The 17,353-nt window shown below is 41.6% G+C and overlaps 1 long non-coding RNA gene across 1 annotated transcript in view; it reads right to left on the bottom strand.

The window, feature by feature from the left end:
- The window catches only part of LOC135526787 (uncharacterized), a 134,815-nt gene that overhangs the window by 75,389 nt on the left and 42,073 nt on the right, over nucleotides 1-17,353 (bottom strand). Inside the window, exon 2 of the long non-coding RNA XR_010453354.1 lies at nucleotides 13,968-14,032. This is a non-coding gene — a long non-coding RNA (uncharacterized LOC135526787). The remainder of the gene's footprint in view (nucleotides 1-13,967; nucleotides 14,033-17,353) is intronic.

The raw sequence follows: 17,353 nt of genomic DNA, 5'->3' as shown, positions 1-17,353 counted from the left end.
CTCAGCCATCTAACAACATCTCACAACGCACCTAGCATGGATATAATCAGGTGACATTTCTAGGAGAAATATGTCTAATATTTCTGTATTAGCATAATCGTTGCTGTAGGTCATAGAGTTCTATTACCTGTTCCCAATGATCATAGGAAATAAATCATGGTTGTGGGTCACTGGGACACCAATCTTTTGCAAGCGCTTTTGTTGATGTAGGCATACAACATATGGAATTAAAGACTGAGTCTTTTATGGATGATATTCCATCATCAAACTCTTATAAACAGAGAAGAGAGGCGAGAGAGAGAGAGAGAGAGAGAGAGAGAGAGAGAGAGAGAGAGAGAGATAGAAAGAGAGAGTGAGGGATGGAGACACTGATTTTCAGGGTATTTGCCGAACCTAAAGTAGGTTGATGATATGAGATGAGACCTAGTCTGAGTACATCATCTGACCTAGTCAATCCAACATGAACACTAACAAGATCAGAAGTCCATCCTGCCTCCTCCACTGTACTCCCCTCCCTGTCTGGCTAACAAGCTGTGAGCTACCAGCCCATCAGTAAAGGTACCAGATGTCAAATCCCATCCCATTCCCAATATACTTCTATTCTTCCCTCAGCTGCCTGGAAACAACAAGAATGGACATTTACGGAGGAAAAACTCAAGGCAATTCCAATTGCTGGTCGGCAATTGTTCCTCGCTAAATTACTCCTATCTCAAAGTCTCCGTAAGCAATATTTGCATGATTTGCAATCGAAGCCCCCCCCATTCTCAGGAGAGTAAGTGTTCTTCTCCTCTGTCTGCATGGTAGTCTTCATCAGTGCTTTGTTTCCGCTATCTGTAGTTACTTGTTGCAATGAAAATGAACGATGGACTTCCTACAGCTGCAATGGGCTTCCTATGAGTTAGCAGTGAAACTGTGTCTGCGATGTGTCCCGATCTGGGTTTCCAAATGTAATGGTACAAGTATTGGTTTTAATTGAGGTCAACCTTGTTGATTAGCTCACAAACTAAATTAGTCGGCTGGAAAGTGAAAATGCAGAGCAAGGCTGCGAGAAGTTAAGAGATTGGAGAGAAAATAGAAGAGAGGAAGAGCGGGAATGAGTCTGGCATACTATGAGCTAGAACTGGGAGAGTAAACACAAAAAAGATGTCACATGTTGACAGACTGCATGAAAATAATTGCTTGGTTGTTGCATGTGTTTTCACCTGGACACCGGGGTAAGCTAAGGGGAGTTTTCTGGTAAGCGTCTGGAAGTTTGTGGAATAAAAAGGAAAAGAGTCTGTGTACACTGCATGCTGTGCTCCCATGACATTTATTGACAATGTTTCGGCCACTCAGGTTGGTCTTCACCAGGACTCCATTGAGAACAAACCCATATTGTGGAATAAGAACATAGCCTGGATTTGATAGAGGTTAAACCTGTCCCTTTTGAGAGGGAATCAAATGATGAATACATGTTCAGGTCACGTTTCATTTTTTTTTTAGCTTGACATAAATAGGCCTATAGATTCTGCACTTCTACTGCTCTCTGGCAATATAAAATAATTGAACTTAATTATGTATAATTTCTTTCTCCAAGAGGGAACTTCAGGTTCAGGCAATGAGCTCTGAGTTCTAACACATTTCATGGTGGGGAGGCACAACGATAGTCACAAAGGATGAAGCACTGTATGGGGTTCCCCTATAGGGGGATTCTCTGGTGGGTGGAACGGTGTGGGCAGTGGGTGATTGACAGGAGGTGTGATGGCTGATGGAAATAGTGAGGGAGCTGCAGAGAGTTGACAATCTGGCCACTAGGCAGTCCCCGCCCCATCACAGCAGGAGGGTGAGGACACATCACATCACATCCGTCCATCGTGCCATATTTAAACAAATTATAATTACGTTTATGTCTCTCAACCATTATGCTCAGCCTCAGACATAAAATTCTATGTCATTATATTCTTATTCTGTGTGCTCATCTGTATAAGAAGAGGTACTTCCTCATTCAAATGCGTTGAATGAGGGCTCTGGAGGGGCGCAGCGGTCTAAGGCAAATCATCTCATTCCAAGAGGTGTCACTACAGTCCCTGGTTCACATTAAGGCTGTATCATATCTGGCTGTGATTGGGAGTTGTAAATAAGAATTTGTTCTTACCTGACTTGCCTAGTTAAATAAAGGTACATTGTTTTTTATATCTGTATGTTTGTTTTGCATGCAAATGTATGCATGGACATTACAGTATAAACTGCAGAAACTTATTTTAGTAGTGTAATTACTCTTTGTGCAGGTCGAGGTTCAAATCAATTTCAGAAGTATAAACCGATATCTCTATGACAAAATATACACGTAATTGATTTTCTCACCAACTGACTTTGCTCTACAGAGACAGTATACTCTCTGTCCTTAGATGCCCCTTGCCCTAACCGCCTAAATAATCCACCCCTCCTCCCCTGCTCCAGTGGTTTGTCCCAGTGGTTTGTCACAGTGTCAGTTGGTTTGTCCCCCTGTGACAGGCAGTGCCTGTTCCCAACATCTCCTCTCCTCTTTCATCCACCATCATTCTAAAAGCCCCGAGCGTACTGTTTGAAAAACAACATGCTGTTCCTATCTCTCTTGTTCTCACTTAAAGGGACAGTTCACACAAATTACCAAATGTCCACAGACTGCTTAGAAGGTAAGGAAACAAATGAACTATATGACGAAAAGTATATGCTTGTCGAAGATGTCATTCCAAAATCATGGGCATTAATATGGAGTTAGTCCACCCTTTGCTGCTGTAACATCCTCCACTCTTCTACAGTAGGAAGGCTTTTCACTAGATGTTGGAACATTGCTGCGGGGACATGCTTCCATTCAGCCACAAGAGCATTAGTGAGGTCGGGCACTGATTTTGGGCGATTAGGCCTGGCTCGCAGTCAGCATTCCAATAAATCCCAAAGGTATTTGATGGGGTTGAGGTCAGGGCTCTGTGCAAGCCAGTCAAGTTACACACCGATCTCGACAAACCATTTCTGTTATGACCTCGCTTTGTATACGGGGGCATTGTCATGCTAAAACTGGAAAGGGCCTTCTCTAAACTGTTGCCACAAAGTTGGAAGCACAGAATCATCTAAAATGTCCTTGTATGCTGTAGCGTTAAGATTTCCATTCACTGGAACTAAGGGTTCTGCACTCAGCGGTCCCGTTCTGTGAGCTTCTGTGTCCTACCACTTCGCGGCTGAACCATTGTTGCTCCTAGACGTTTCAACTTCACAATAACAGCACTTTCAACTAACAGCTCTAGCAGGGCAGAAATTTTACAAACTGACTTGTTGAAAAGGTGGCATCCTATGATGGTGCCACATTGGAAGTCACTGAGCTTGTCAGTAAGGCCATTCTACTGCTAATGTCTGTCTATGGAGTTTGCATGGTTGTGTGCTCGATTTTATACACCTGTCAGCAATGGGTGTGGCTAAAATAGTTGAATCCATGAATGTGAAGGGGTGTCCACATACCTTTGTATATATAGTGTTAGTCATTTTGATATTTGGTGAAATATCCCTTTAACCACCAACATTGAATGAATCAGCAATTCAAAGCATCACTGATGTCCAAGCTACTGTGTTAAGGGCTACTGTGTTTTGTCTGTACATCAGTGAATAACTAAAAAATGTTATTTTTAGTGCATTAAGTCTTATAGTGGAAGAGCAAAGCCCAGGAAGAAAGCAATGTCATTTCTGTCCAATCAAAAATAACATATTTACATTATTTATCAATTGTCATTCATGTCATTGTGAAATCAAACTGCAAGGTCAAAAAAAGGATTAGAGCAGAGGATCATAGTCCACTGTCTCCAAAATGAAAGGGACACCTCATTATAAATTACTCTGACTCTGTCGTGAGTGAACCTGATGCTACCTAAATCTGACCCCAGTTCACGTCAACAGTGTTTTCAAGGTCCTCCAACGCAAACCAATTTGTCTATGACCCAAGATGGCCCCCGAAAACACCAGGGTCATGTTTGCATAATGTCTGGTTTCCATACACCTCTTCGGGTCAATGGATTTAGCCTTTTATAAAATGCAGAACACATATTGTGTTATAAAGAAATAGGTCACAGTTCAGTGTTTACCCACAACCCTTTCTGACTCGCCAGGTGAACCGTCCCAAAAATATATAGAATTTTTTTTTTATAGGAAGGAAGGAATAAAAGGAAGCTCCCGACCAGGGCTGAACTTAGAAGTTGTGTGCCTGGAGCGATTCATAAATCCCCTATCGAAATGAGCAGCTTATTTCTGACTGAGATTCACTTTATTAATCTTATCAAATGGAATCCGAGCATAGAGATACTACAAAACAAACATCACGGGATGAAGCCTTGAGAGCAGATGGCCTCGCAGATTTAAGGCAAAACACTGCCTACCCACTGGAATAGAGAGAGAGAGAGAGAGAGAGAGAGAGAGAGAGAGAGAGAGAGAGAGAGAGAGAGAGAGAGAGAGAGAGAGAGAGAGAGAGAGAGAGAGGTCAGTGAAAATCACAGGAAGTATGAACCCTGCTGTTACCGCACGTTAGGAAGCAGTGCACAGTAGCTCACAACACTGTCCCCCCAAAAATTCTACTGTCATTATATGCACGTTGAAAACTCTGGAAAGTTCTGAATTATGCATAGGGCAAAGCCAGGTGTTGAAACAACAACAACAACAGTGACAATATGAGAGGAAAATATGGCTCAGTTGGTAGAGCAGTTGGTTGGTATGGCTCAGTTGGTAGAGCATGGCAATGCCAGGGTTGTGTGTTTGATTCCACACTTGTGTAAAATGTATGCATGCATGACTGTATGATGCTTTGGTTAAAAGCGTCTGCTAAATGGAATATATTAATAAACTTCCTGACTAAAAAGAGTTTCCTTAAATACACCTCATTTACAGAAGTATGTCTTCATAATGAATTGACCGATGTTCATTTCTGGCACTAAAACAGAGCTATTTCAGACTCACTCAATAACTAGAACAAGGAGGCATGTTGGCTTGCAAGGGAAGGTGAACTCACAAGGCTAAGATATCAAGGTGAAATAAAACTGAAGGGTTTTATGTATATTTAATGACCTCACCGTTCGATGAAGCTAAAAATGAAAATATGAGAGCTACGGTAGTGTAGCTGGGTTCCAGGAACATTGAACAAGCAGTGTCGATAGAGGAAATAGCACTGACTGTTCAGCGTTGGCCATTTTGTTGTGCAGCTGTCAATTTATTGTTGACGTCTGGCTGGGGATTGACTCCCATTATGTCAACACAATTACCTCGCTGTCTGTTATCCCGACAGGTCAGCAAGGTGTGTACTACTGTAATGTATAGTAGGCATGAGCAAGAAGGTCACATAAATTAGGGCTGCCATTTTGAACTCTTTGAACAGGAAGTACCAACACATAATTTGCTGTCTAGCATTTTTATCATCACTTTGTAAAAATGTGAATCCTTTATACATTACTATTTAAGTATTAAGGTAGTCTGAAGTGAACATTTTGTTTTGTATCCAACAAAATTAACCACTATATAGGAATCAATATATATAACTAAAGAGTAAACACTATAATAGCCAGGCCTCGAGGCATCCTAGCCTCATCCTATCCTAGTTTTGTTTAACAACACAATGCCACAGATTTGAGGGAGTGCGCAATTGGCATGCTGTCTGAAGAATGTCCACCAGAGCTGTTGCCAGATTATTGAATGTTAATTTCTCTACCATAAGCCGCTTCAAACGTGTAAACCACAGACCACGTGTATGACGTCGTGTGGGCGTGCGGTTTGCTGATGTTGTGAACAGAGTGCCCCATGGTGGTGATGGGGTTATGGTATGGGCAGGCATAAGCTACGGACAACGAACACAATTGAATTTAATCGATGGCAATTTGAATGCACAGAGATATCGTGATGAGATCCTGAGGCCCATTGTCGTTCTATTCATCTGCCGCCATAACCTCATGTTTCAGCATGATGTTACATCGCCCCATGTCCCAAGGATCTGTACACAATTCCTGGAAGCTGAAATGAAGTTCTTCCATGCATACTCAACAGACGTGTCACCCATTGAGCATGTTTGGGATGCTCTGTATCGGTGGGTACGACAGCGTGTTCCAGCACCCGCTAATATCCAGCAACTTCACACAGCCATTAACGATGAGTGGGACAACATTCCACAGGCCACAATCAACAGCCTGATCAACTCTATGCGAAGGAGATGTGTTGCACTGCATGAGGGAAATGGTGGTCACACCAGATAGGGACTGGTTTTCTGATCCACGCCCCTACCTTTTTTTCAGGTATCTGTGACCAACAGATGCATATCTGTATTCGTTTCTTAAACGGAAACAAACAAAACAGGGATAAAAATACCTGAACTTGTCCAATATAAACTCTTGTTTGCAACTGTTGGAGTAATGATTACACTTGCAGGCAAGAGTGTGCAAGGGGGTATTGAATGTGTCACTGTCTGTCCATGTGTCACTGTCTGTCACCTCAAATGTTTCTCTCGACCTAATGTAAACGTTCATTCATAGGCTAAGTTGTAGCAACCTCATGATGGGTATAGGGAACATTTGAGTATCATGTAGTAGCCTAAACCTATCGATGTGACATTGAACTGGGTGAATGGAATATGAATGGACAGTCATCCAATATTCTGTAATAGAAATAAGGCCATGCCTCATGAGAATTATTTTTGTTGTCCTCCCTCATCATAAACAGCACTGACCGCCACTGGTACAACATCACAGCAGTACCAAGAAGAGTTCTGCTCAATACCAAAAGCGACACAACTATCTGTCTATGTCACATTGATCAGGTGACACTACATTGCAATGTGTTGTTAGTTGCCAATGGAATACCAAAGCAGAGGAATGGTATGAAGAAAAATGGAACCACAAGTTAATAATAGGCCCATTGCATCATTCTAGTTGTCTTGACTCAGTGAAATGTCAACAAAGCTAGGCATTTGAAATAATGAGAACATAAAAGAGAATGACATTTTTCTCTCTATTTTGAGGGCTGCCACCAATAAACAGAAAATAAAATTTGTTCATTTTCAAACTCATTCTCTTTTATAGTTCACACTCTATTAGAAGTAGCCATTGATGAATACCGGATGGAGAAGGAACCGGGAGATAAAATCACCACCTAAACACTGATCTAAGGTCAGTTTTGCGTGTTCTTCCCCATATCGTTAAGGTTAGGATTTATTAAGGCTAATCTGATCGAAGATCTGTGCCTTAGGATCAGAGCACCTTCTACCGAAAGCATTTTCCAAGCTGGAAATGCAAGTTATGACGTAGAACACTGAATTACAATGCCCATGTCTCCTTTGTCCGGTTTCGTCCTTCCGTTTTCTGTGGATCTGATTAGATTATATCCACGTTCTTCTTCCATCTGCGAGGGAGGGCACATGGGGACAGTTTACAGAACAGAAGCTTTTCATAGAAGCTATAACCACAAAGGCCATACTCTGCATGTGTCCTCATCTAATAGCACAGATAATAAACTCAGCACATACAAGGACAACTGATCTGATTTGAACAATATCAATATCTATGGCCTCAGGTGAACCCTCACAGCAGCCAGATTATGCATTGTCAGCTCAGGCCTCAGACAACCATACACTCCACAGTCAACAATGACTCATTCACTCTCCACACACCTCATTGCATGTCTCAATGGTTCATAGTTCCCAGGAAAAGAGAATAAAAACTAGAGGGACAGCACACAAAAAATATCATTTTAGATATGCCGTGTCAGGGAAATAATGTGAACCAACTCAAGAGTGCTAGGCCTTGGTTAAATTAGCTATTTTCCAGTATCATTTTGAAAGGTTTGTTCAAATGGTTTATACTATTAAGTTCGCCTCAATCGAAAGCCTTGATGAATGGACCTCTAAGAGGACAAAAAAAATGATTTAGCTTATTAGAGCTTATTAGAGAAGGTGGAGATATTGCCATATTGCTTATTTCCATAGCTGCGGGAAGTAGGGGTGCTGAGGGTGCTGCACCACCACCTGATAAATCACATAACAAATATATACACAGTGCCAGTCAAAAGTTTGGACACACCGACTTATTCCAGGGTTTTTCTTTATTTGTACTATTTTCTACATTGTAGAATAATTGTGAAGACATCAAAACTATGAAATAACACATATGGAATCATGTAGGAACCAAAAACCAAAATCAACATCTATTTTATATTTGAGATTCTTCAAAGAAGCCACCCTTTGCCTTGATAACAGCTTTGCACACTATTGGCATTCTCTCAACCAGCTTCATGAGTTAGTCACCTGGAACGCTTTTCAATTATTAACAGGTGTGTCTTATTAAGAGTTCATTTATTTCCTTCTTAATGCGTTTTAGCCAATCAGTTGTGTTGTGACAAGGTAGGGGTGGTATACAGAAGATAGCCCTATTTGGTAAAAGACCAAATCCATATTATGGCAAGAACAGCTCAAATATGCAAAGAGAAATGACAATCCATCATTACTTTAAGACATGAAGGTCAGTCAATGCGGAAAATTGCACTCGCAAAAAACATCAAGTGCTATGATGAAACTGGCTCTCATGAGGACCGCCACAGGAAAGGAAGACCCAGCGTTACCTCTGCTGCAGAGTTACCAGCCTCAGAAATTGCAGCCCAAATAAATTCTTTACATAGTTCAAGTAACAGACATATCTCAACATCTACTGTTCAGAGGAGACTACGTGAATCAGGCGTTCATGGTCAAATTGCTGCAAGGAAACCTCTACTAACGGACACCAATAAGAAGAAGAGACTTGCTTGGGCCAAGAAATACGAGCAATGGACATTAGACCGGTGGAAATCTGTCCTTTGGTCTGATTTTTGGAAAGAAAGATTTTTGGTTCCAACCGCCGTGTCTTTGTGAGATGCAGAGTAGGTGAACGGATAATCTCCACATGTGTGGTTCCCAACGTGAAGCATGGAGGAGGAGGTGTGATGGTGTGGGGGTGCTTTGCTGTTGACACGGTCAGTGATTTACTTAGAATTCAAGGCATACTTAACCAACATGGCTACCACAGCATTCTGCATCTGGTTTGCGCTTAGTGGGACTATCATTTGTTTTTCAACAGGACAATGATCCAACATACCTCCTGGCTGTGTAAGGGCTATTTGACCAAGAAGGAGAGTGATGGACTGCTGCATCAGAGGACCTGGCCTCTGCAATCACCCGACCTCAACCCAATTGAGATGATTTGGGATGAGTTGGACCACACAGTAAAGGAAGAGCAGCCAACAAGAGCTCAGCATATGAGGGAACTCCTTCAAGACCGTTGGAAAAGCATTCTAGATGAAGCTGGTTGAGAGAATGCCAAGAGTGTGCAAAGCTGTCATAAAGGCAAAGGGTGGCTTCTTTGAAGAATCTCAAATAAAAATATATTTTGATTTGTTTAACACTTTTTTGGTTCCTACATGATTCCTCATGTGTTATTTCATAATGTTGATGTCTTCACTATTATTCTATCATGTAGAAAATAGTAAAAAATAAAGAAAAACCATTGAATGAGAAGGTGTGTCCAAACTTTTGAATGGTATTGTATATTTAAACATGCAGTATATATATAAACAATATATATATATATATATATTTTAAAATTACCCCATCAAATTAGTGCACTAGGCCTTTATTACTCCTGTGTGAGCAGAGTGGCCATGCTTATGCCTATACCTATCGAATCCTTTAACAAATATGAGAGGTGCTTTTGGGGGCCTTGGTTTATTTCAAATTTAGCCATAGGGCCAGTATAGCCACTTGTGGGGGAGGAGGACGAGGAGAGTGGGTTAAAAATGAAAAGGCAGGAGCTTTAAAAGCGTTGGGAGGGATTTGTTTCCAATAAGCCACCCACAGGATTAGAGCATGTTAATGCAATGCCTACAGCCTTTCACAGACTGGACACTGCTAACACAGAGAGAGAAACAGAGGGAGGAACGGAGAGAAAGACAGAATGTGAGAGAGTGAACACACACACGGTAGCAGTGCAGAACATGCAGTGCACACACACGCTTGCACGTACACACAGACTCAGTCGAGGCCGGATTTCGTCATTCGTCACTCAGTACTATTCCAAATGACAGCTGGAAATTGGTTGTGTTGGACCAAGAATACTGTGCATGTCAACAACCAACAACTCTCACATTAGGAACACAGGGTAGGTAAAAGCCGATAAAATATCGACGCTTAGCGAAGCTAACGCACAATAGGTTCCCAGGAGAGGGTGAATCCCTATGGAGAAACCGCCGCAGCTCTGCTTCCTACACCTGGGCTTGCTACACCCCAGTAACTCAAAACTACAACTCAGACAGCATCACGTTAGAACAAGAAGAATGTACATCAGGGAGGCATTCGATGTCAAAGTGCGCAACACAACATAATATTATTATGGCGAGGCCGTCTCATGGCAGTCAATGGGAAGCCTGTAACATGACAGTAAAATGGAGAAGCCAGATGAACTGAGAGAGCTGGCGAGGGAGTATGACACAGGGATGAGAAAGCATCCATGCATAACGTATGGAGTGTGGACATAACATATGGAGTATGGACATGGTTCCATTAAGCCAAAGGTAAGACTGGAAGGTATACGCAGTGCTGTGGAGTGGTACAAAGGACTGGTGGTGTGGCTCTATACCTTGCGAGGGCTTCCTATGAGCTAATGTAAACAAAGCCAGTATAGCTTATAACTTTATTTTCAAATGGGTTCGTTGTGTACAGTATAATTACGCAACATCCCCGGAAGAAAAGGTGATGGCATGGACTTTTGTGAAGCTAACCACTTCACACGCATCTATTGATTGTACGATTTCCTTTTTTTCCATCACATTGGTTTCCATTTGAAATTATGGTAAATGGTTTAACTTTGATTACATAGTATACCACAGTCATATGGGGAAAATTGCTAAACTCTCATGCAGTGTTCTCCTTCTAAATAACCCATGCGGATTGCAGGTTGGTTGCATTGGCACACAGTCCCCTCAAGAGAGATGAAATCAAAACAGAATAATAGCATCAGCAATTCATCAACTCCATAAAATGCAATGCAATAAGCCAAGCTCTCAGAGAAAACAATATAGAAGTGAGTGGGCTGATTGAAGCAAATGTAATAAGCCTCGGGGGAAACTAGATCATCTCTCATGTGCTTGGATATTGAATATTTCTCACACAGTATCATTATGTGATAAATTGGCCATAGTTACTGGCACTCCCTCTGAAATGTCAATGTAGCGTAGCCTTTTGGTAGCATAGAGCTAGCCTTACAACAGTCTATAGACAGTATGTTTACGGCACAGCTATCATCAATTGCCACGTATCTTCACTTTTAAGTGTAACCACATTTTGTCAAAGGCGTGCTTGCTTGATTGACATTGGAAAAGTGAGGTGGAAATGTACGTAATCAAATCGTAAATCATCATAGGTGGGCAGAAGCTTGTATTCTTGGTGACAAACACACAGGACATTGTCGTTAGTATGCATATATATTTATTTACAGTACCTCTTATTTACTTCGTTTCGCAATTCCTGTATGAGTATCACCTACAGGCACCACTCATACATTCAAGTAGAACAGCAACCATAGCTCACTGGTGCATTCCCTGAAGCACCAAGGCTACACTGGTACCTCCAATTTGGACTCCTGCAACCATCTACTCTCAAAAAGCTTAAGCAGGGGTTCTGTTTGAAATGGTACCCTATTCCCTATATAGTGCACTTCCTGGTTAATTAAGGTAGTGCACTTTATAGGGAATAGATGAGTTGTTTTTCCCTTTCAATGCAGAGGACAGTGGAATAATCCTACGACGATGACGATGTAAGGTGTAATTCTGCTGCCTTTCAGAACACCCTAATGTAAAAATCCACAGAAGTCTACAATTTGGCCTGGAAGGTTAAGGGGATTGACTGATTTGACAACCAGATTGACTGGTTCAAATCCCTGGAGGGCGGAGCTCAAGCCTTGCTCGGAGTAAGTGAGACACTTAACTTTCCAACACACTGCCCTGAAAGGAACAGTTATGGAAATAACCATACAAATGATAGGTTCCTTCCTCCTTAACACGTCTGTGTATTTGACTATTTCCCCCTAAAACGATTATGAATGTCATTAATGGCTGTTCCAGAGGCCATAGGCCATGTGTTAATTGAAGACCCCTCGAGCCCTGAAACATCACCATGTTGCTACATAGTGAAAGGCTCATATACTGGCCTCTCCTCTAAATGAACCCTATAAGGTGTGTGTGTGTGTGTGTGTGTGTGTGTGTGTGTGTGTGTGTGTGTGTGTGTGTGTGTGTGTGTGTGTGTGTGTGTGTGTGTGTGTGTGTGTGTGTTGGTTTAGGATGCAGCAACATGCATTAATATGTAAAAACGATGTTTGAGGATTGCAGAGTGCATACATGTAGCATGCAGGTTTTCCTAATTGCTTGGGGTTCTTTGAAAAGAACAGCTCTAAGTATGTGGAGCTTCAAACCTCTGATGTTTTTTTCAATAAGCTTTGAGCAAATTGTTCCCTGTCTCATGGCCTTTCATGTTCTGGGAATTCAACAGAGCGAATAATCAACGCAACAGCTGCTGAAAAATGTTGAATTGGTCTCTGAAGTGTGATAACAAAGTAGCCACTATCAATGTCCTCCCCTAGAAAGATTTAACACCCCACAGTTACAAAGCCTAACTAGCCAGAGTCATGCTGCTATCACATGGTACCAATACCCAGATTCCTGTGTTCTTCCAAAACCAAAATGTATCTCATTCACTTCAAATAATCTTAATTGATTTCTTTATCTTTAAAACATGAAAAATGGCTTGTTGTGAAACAATACAAAATATTAATGAACATCCCCAAGCAGTGTCAACATTTATTGAATTTGCAGAAGAGAGAGGAGATCTTTTTTATAAATGTTTCACTGCACTTGGGTAGTAGCTATACAAGAGAGACGATAATCTCAGATAAAATTATACATCTCTACAAGTGCTTTGAATCGATCATAAGAAATGACTTGTTCAGTGGTGGAGCTCAGGGTTCTATCTCGAGACCCCTCAAAATGTTGAGTGTTGGGCTTGTTCAGTCAAGTTTTAAATGCTCTGCAGGATAACAAAACATGTATTTTCATCCCTGAAACAGCAGAACACTACTTCAACATGCACGCCCATCAATATCCAAGCCATTTATCATTGTATACACCGCCATTTCTATTCTAATAAGTCAGGGCAGGAGTGAACAAGAGATTCATCAGAGCTCGTAACATGCAGCGACAAGTTCCACCTTTCCTTAACCCATTCTTTTTTTCAGCTTACAGCGATGCTCTATCCAAATTCCTCCTTTCCATCAATTTTCAACCTGGGCAAGGACAAAGCTAAGTGTGTAGGTTTACATTTATTGTCATGAATCTTGCCCTAGAAGCAGCTCTGCAGAGTGGTCACTAGCTGGCACAGCCTCAAAGTAATAAAATCTGATTTTATACCTAACCCTAACCTTAACATTAACCACAACGCCAACCCTATGCCTAACCCTTACCTTAGATTAAGACCAAAAAGCACATTTTTGTTTTCAGGTATTATTATGATATAGACTATTTTGATTTTGCAGCTGGCCTATCTAGCGAAAATATCTCAGTCCTGCCTCCAGGGCAAAATTCATGACAATAATCGTCAACCTGCACTAACTGCCTCCATCTAGTGGCCCTATAAACTAATTCCTCGAGTAGTTTCAGACTTTTCAGTTAATCCAGCATCAACCACAAATAGGCTAGTGTCTCTTTAGTACTCAACCACTGGTGTCCTTCACAATGTCAACCACTGGTGTCCTTCACAATGTCAACCACTGGTGTCCTTCACAATGTCAACCACTGTCGGATGGAAGGAAGAAAGCAAGGAGGAGACGAGACCCAAAGAGGAGTGAAGGTCACTTTGCCCTTTTAAAGACCAGAGACACTTTGTGAGAAGAAATTGGATATCCCTGCTCACATACCTTGTTGAATGGTTTGGATAGTCCGTCTTCAAAGACAGTGACGAAGTGGCCAAGAGAAAGAGATCCTGCAAAACAAAATGAGAGGGAAAAATGTGTGACATTTTAAAATACACATTCACATTCCTCTGTGATCCTTCTGTAGTTAATAGAGGACTTTACAGGGAACAAGGAACCAAAGGATACAGACTTTGCAAGTTAATATTGCTGATTTGATTTTGAATTGGTTCTTCAGAGAATTGGCTGGCTTTAGCTTAAGAGGCAACGAGACGGCAAACAACACAAGACATAATGACCTTCATCGTCATCTACTGTCGTCAAATCCTACATGTCTTTTCAGTAATTGTATTATCAACACAATAAATGTAATTATCCAGCCATTTAATTTGTTTTGGAAATCAATTAGAGACATCTTTCTGAGGTATGCGAATTGGAGCAACCTTAGAGATCAGACAATTGAATTAACAATCCAAACTTCGGATTAAGATCATCCTTCAGGAAGCAGTTAAGCTCTGTGAATATTTTCTCTTTAAAAGAGGACAATTTTAAGTTTTCATTTTGCCTAATGAAAATGTCTCACAATCATGAGGATATCACATAGCATCGAAAAAGCATTGTTGACTGTAACAATCATTCAACTTCAAAACCAAGCCTTCAGTTGAGAAATAGCTTGAAGGACAAAAACTTAAAGTACGGGTACTGAGAGAAAGAGGATAAGAGCTGCCACGATAAGTCTATCATTAAATAACTGATTCAATGTCATCCTCTTTGGTGACACACACTGATAATTGATTAATGTTGGACATGTGTCACAGGCCCCAGATTGATGGAAAATGTGGCCCTACCAGCCCTGACCTTTGGTTGAATAGATTGCTACTATTGTAGCCTAAGCGTAAATGGGCTATGTTTTACCCTGGTTCCGTGGAACCTTCTCTTGGCTTGGATCCAATGGGGTAATCTATGCCAGGTTGGGGCCTTATCCTGCTATTACCCTGCAACCTGTGTGCGTGCATGTGTGCTCCTGCATGCCTGCATGTCTGTATGCGATAAGCACTTGTTCAATCAATGCTATCACAGTTTAGCCCTGTAAATCAAACAGAACATCAAATCAAAGTTTATTTGTCACGTGCGCCAAATACAACAGGTGTAAACAGTATAATGCTTACTTACAGGCTCTAACCAATGGTGCCAAAAAAAGCATGTGTGTGTGTGTGTGTGTGTGTGTGTTTAGGTAAGTAAAGAAATAAAACAACAGTAGAAAGACATTTAAAAAAAAGAGTAGCAAGGCTATATACAGACATCTTGTTAGTCAGGCTTATTGCGGTAGTATGTACATGTAGGAACATGACCCCTTAAAGCCAACTTATGCCTGATTCGAAAATGTGGGCGGAGGCTTCGCTTCGTATGGAGGGTGTGATGCAATTGCGGAGCCTCCAGAGCCATGCAGAGGCCAAATCAAGCTCTGTACTGCATCGCTGTGTGCCTCTCAGTGAATGCTGTAAGGCCATTTCACATACGGCCACATCAGAAATGGATTGACCAAGTAGAGCCCCTTAGACACGCTCAAAAGGGGGATTTGAGCTTTCTAGCCTTTATAAATCGAATGTGTTGGTACATACATAAACACAAGATGAGAGCCGTGATAATTTAATGATAGTGACAGGACCGATAGAATAAACTAGATAGAAAAGAATTTCAATCAATATTCGGACGAGACTGTATAACTTGTGACTAAAACAATGACAGCTTGTTGTAGGAAATTCAGCACTCAGCAGAGATATGGTCATTTCATCAAACAATCATCTTTCTCTAATATTGATTAATTATTGAAATAATGATGCTGGTCGAAGCCCCCCTCCCCCCTCCTCCCCCCCCACCATTGAGTGTTGGACTGAATAAACCAACCTTTACACAAATGCAGAGTACTATATATAGCTGACACTAACAATGCTCAATCATGGTTGGTTCAACCTCCCTCATGCAGACCAAGGAGAATCATAAGCCACTCTGGCTTCACCCTGTCATTTTCTGCACGTGGGAGTTGTCTTAACCCCTCGCTGGCTTAGTTTCCCAGATGAAAGGATGATTTAGAGACAATGAGGAATTGTTCTAAGCTCCTCCTGGCTATCTCTATCTCGGTTACACCCACCACATCTTGTCTATGTAATGCCGTCTCAACTCATTTGTCAGCTCAAGCCATCTCTGGTGACCATACGCCCAGATTAGCTGCAGGGAACCAGAGTGGAGACCATAAATGTGTCATTTTTCGAGAAAAAGGGTGTAAAAAAAAATCATTATATACCGTTGCAAAAACATGCTGATCTAGGCCTACACCAGCACCGGTATTAGCTAGCTACATTTGCTCTAGCTAGTCAGCTAACTCGTGATTAGCATTAGCAGTTAGCGCAATTTATTTTAGCTACAACTTGCTAAGAAAATAAAAAAAACTAGCTGTTTGCAGACAGTAAGATACACAAATGAATAGTGTAATTATAGAAAGCTTGTGGATTTATATTAAGAAGCAAAGTGGAAAGCAACATCTGACCATGCAGGCTGCAGAGTGAATGGCAAGGTGGCTCCTTGAGTGACATGGGGCAGGGCTTGGTGTGGGAAGCGGCATGCAGGAGGAGAGGGAGAGCGAGGACTCAAGTAGCAAACAGAGTACACTATGAAAATGGACATTACTCGCACCGGAGTTGTGTATCACATTTTAGAAACCATTGAAATATCATTGTAGAGGGTCGAGTAAAAACCCAAACCGGTCCGTGTATCAATACAGGTATACAATAGAATACGATATACCGACCAGCCCTAATCTCTGGTTTACATTATTCTTCACAGGATAGCTTGACTAGAGGGTTTGTTTACCCATGTACTATATACATGTACAGTAGCTGACCAGCCATTGGGGCTCAGTGCAGACACTGTTTCCCGGGGGCATGGCTAACGCTAACCACAGTGCAGTTACAATTATCCAGGGCATCGCTAATGTTACCCATAGAGGGCCTTATAGCATGCAGAAGCCCAGTATGTGGTGGTCCATTAGCCTTACGGTACATTAGCCTAGCTCTCAACTGACACACATACTGCTCTGCTGCAGCAGTGCAGAGGGGCCGTCTGAACTCAACCATTCACAGTCCACTCAGAGAAATCTTACCTGCAGGGCACTCTCTGTCTGTCTTTCTTTATCACAAACGCACACATGCACACATACGCGCACACACACACACACACACACACACACACACACACACACACACACACACACACACACACCACTTTTTTATCATTCTACCTCGGCATCTATAGCATAAATAACCAAACTCTTCTTGAGATGAACAAAAATACCCTCCACACTTCCCCGTTTTCTTCTCCTCCTCCATGCTTCT

This window comes from Oncorhynchus masou, chromosome 5, assembly GCF_036934945.1.
Source record: "Oncorhynchus masou masou isolate Uvic2021 chromosome 5, UVic_Omas_1.1, whole genome shotgun sequence".
Classification (NCBI taxonomy): Eukaryota; Metazoa; Chordata; class Actinopteri; order Salmoniformes; family Salmonidae; genus Oncorhynchus; species Oncorhynchus masou.
This window is presented reverse-complemented; position numbering and strand designations above follow the sequence as displayed.